This window comes from Haliotis rubra, unplaced genomic scaffold, assembly GCF_003918875.1.
Source record: "Haliotis rubra isolate DU_JTF1 unplaced genomic scaffold, ASM391887v1 Scf58, whole genome shotgun sequence".
NCBI classification, from domain to species: Eukaryota; Metazoa; Mollusca; class Gastropoda; order Lepetellida; family Haliotidae; genus Haliotis; species Haliotis rubra.
In genome coordinates, this window is record NW_025767279.1 from 1,634,628 (window position 1) to 1,638,189 (window position 3,562).

Genomic DNA, 3,562 nt, shown 5'->3' on the forward strand with positions numbered 1-3,562 from the left:
CAATCTCCGCAATTAGGATACGATGACATGTGTCAACCAAGTCAGCGAACCTGACCACCCGATCCCGTTAGTTGCCTCTTACGACATACATGGATTGCTGAAGACCGATTCTAACCCGGATCTTCACGAGTTTATACATTCGGAGATAGGGGACCAACATATTGGTAGTTGGGACTGGGGTGGGTGTTCATAAAGGGATGGTGGACATCACTTTGATGTAAATGTTTCTCACTGGGGGACCATGGATTGATTATCCCTACTTTCACAACTGTTCCTGAGTATATACGTATGCAGTGGAAGGGCGTCGACTGCCTTGTTAGGGGCCCGACTTGCACAAATGTTCAGTGGGTGAAGTGGCCTGAAATTATGTTTGGAGACCAAATGTTCCACAAGTGCTGCAAAACGCCAATTGCGTTTGGTATGGGACGAAATATTTGTTTCTAAACAATACCTTACCTTTGTGGCTGACACTTTCTTTTGTTTTCAATTGTTTAAAACATAATAATAACTGTTAATAACTTTCTTTGACAACCATCACCATCAGAATATTAAATGAACAGTCCTTTAAGCGATGCCGCAGGAAATGTTTGTCTGGTTCACGGATCCCTTTTAAAGTGCGGCATAAAACTCACTCACTCACTCATTTCATTGTCCTCAACGGAAAAACACAATATGGTGGCCTCCCTGTTTAGGGTTGCGACCCCTTTCTGTCTGGGGCCACAGAACCCAGGTCGTGTTCTGATGCTATGGCATCTCTACAATCTCTGGATATGTTTTACCCCCTCAAGGTGCGGGGTAACAGACATGATCTTCAAGCATTGTAACCATGTCAAGAATCAAACCGGGTCTTCTGTGTGCAAGCGAACGCGTTAACCACTAGGCCATACCACTACCTTCCAATATAGGAACGTTGTGAAGGTCTGGGTTAAGATGAATCTTAAGCAACCCATGCTTCCGGTTAAAGTGGTGGCTAGTTCCGGTATCTGAGTTGATACATGCGCCCGTATTCCTCGTGTATATACAAGCTCATGATCAATCACTTTTTCTTCATGTGTTTATTGTTTTTCATTTCGATGATCGATCATTTGAATGTCAGGTCCAAATTCGATTTAGGTTAACGTTTTCTGAGTAAGGCGTTAAATATAAATAAACAACCTGATGATATCGCATACAGGAAGTAAAATCATCAAACAAAAAACACAATGACGTGGTATAGACTTTGCTTCCTTGTACGGCAACTGTTGCTTAGTACTGACGGTGTGGATGACGCTACTTGCCAGCCCGTGAAGATCCGGGTAAGACTTGATCTTCAGCAGTTGCTTGTTATATAAGTGGCCACTAACGGGGTCGGATGTTCAGATCCGGTGCTCATGATGTCAATCTGTGGATTGTGGGATCCGGATGCGATATACACTCTGTCTCCTGGTAGTAATGCTTGAAACAAAACCTTATATTGGCAGTCTGTATCCCTTTCAATGCGTCGTACAGCAATAAGAGGTATATGGTCATATATATACGCTTCATCTTCAAGGAGCGCTGGTGTAGCCTAGTGGTTAATGCGTTCGCTCGTCACGGGTTCGATTCCCCACATGGGTACAATGTGTGAAGCCCATTTCTGGTGTACCCACCGTGATATTGCTGGAATATTGCTAAAAGCGGCGTAAAACCATACTCACTGACTCACTCATTTTCTTCTTGTTTAGGGGCGGTGGGGTAGCCTAGTGGTTAAAGCGTTGGCTCGTCACGCCGAAGACCCGGGTTCGAATCCCCACATGGGTACAATTTGTGAAGCCAAATTCTGGTGTCCCCCGCCGTGATGTTGCTGGAATATTGCTAAAAGAGGCGTAAAACCAAATTCAGTCAGTCAGTCAGTCAGTCTTCTTGTTTACTGTATCTTTGCAGAGTGAGTGAGTATAGTTTTACAACGATGTAGCAATATTCCACCAATATCACGGCGGGGAACACCAGAAATGGGCTTCACACATTGTACCCACGGGAGGAGCGGACCTGATTATTACCGAAACGAGCGAAAGCTTTGACCACTATTTTCCCCCACCGACCATTATTTCCGCATATAGTGTGTGATAACTATACCCGCACTCCCATCCTGTGCCAACCTCGGTCGTCCAGTGTACTTATGTTCCATTATACTAATGTATTCTTCATGTGTTTATTGCTTTTCATTTCGATGATCGATCATTTGAATGTCAGGTCCAAATTCGATTTAGCTTAACGTTTTCTGAGTAAGGCGTTAAATATAAAAAAACAACCTGATGATATCGCATACAGGAAGTAAAATCATCAAACAAAAAACACAATGACGTGGTATAGACTTTGCTTCCTTGTGACGGTGTGGATCACGCCGGACTGTCTCAGGTTTGTTGGCGCCTGTTAGACCGAATGGACTCTCGACTTTACACCAATCAGTAGGACATTTTAAACCTCATAATAAACGGGAGAGGGACGCATTGGTGTAATTGTTTAAAACAGGTTTGGATTTAGAAAAAAAGTTGTTTGGTGCGGGCAAATATTTGAAATTTGGGTGTGACATTAGATTGTTTGATGTATTGTAGTCTGATGAGATTTGTCTGGGGATAATATTTCAAAAGCTGTCAACAGGGATGTCGGTATAGATAGCTTGGCTTCATCAACTGTTGATTTAATAGGCAATAATATAAGGCTTTCCTGAAGACCAATAATTCAAATTCAATAGACAGATTACATTGTTCACAACACGAATAACATAATTGTGTATGCTGAAGTAATGAATAACAAACTAGAGTTTGAATGGAAGCCCATACAGCTCTCTCTCTCTCTTTCTCTCACTCTCTCTCCCCCTCTCTCTCTCTCTCTCTCTCTCTCTCTCTCTCTCTCTCTCTCTCTCTCTCTCTCTCTCTCTCTCTCTCTCTCTCTCTCTCTCTCTCTCTCTCTCTCTCTCTCTCTCTCCATGCGTAATGAGTAACACCGTTGTACACCGCTTTTAGCAATATTCCAGCAATATCGCGGTAGGGGACATGGCTTCACACTAGTACCCATGTTGAGAATCGAACCCGGGTCTTCGTCGTGACGAGCGAACGCTTTAACCACTAGGCTAGTCCACCGCCCTATAGGCAATAAGAAGTGCGAAGTGCGCGTGATGTTTTGAATAATAATGTGCAGGGGCCAAAACTAAGTTTCTTGTACGTCTAGAAGTAAAGTACTGTCGGAAATAGAAAAAAAACTGGGGTTTTTTCACATTTATATCTACAATTTATGTACTTGATATGTGAAAGTGTGAAATATCTGTTAAACTAGGTTTGGGATAAATACAGTCTCAGTGGGAGGGAGATAGGAAACGTAAAAAAGGACTTTACTAAGGAGAGATTAGTGCAGAAATGAGCAATGCGACTTATTTGAAACATACCATGGCTTTATGCAAATTAGTGTGCAATGATATTATATTACAAAGGACACTTTTTAAATGCCCATTTTGAAATTAGGCTTACCTTCATTATAAACGATAGCTGACGTAAACAATAATAACTTTAATACTGAAACTAGTAAGGATGTAGGTACCATGGAG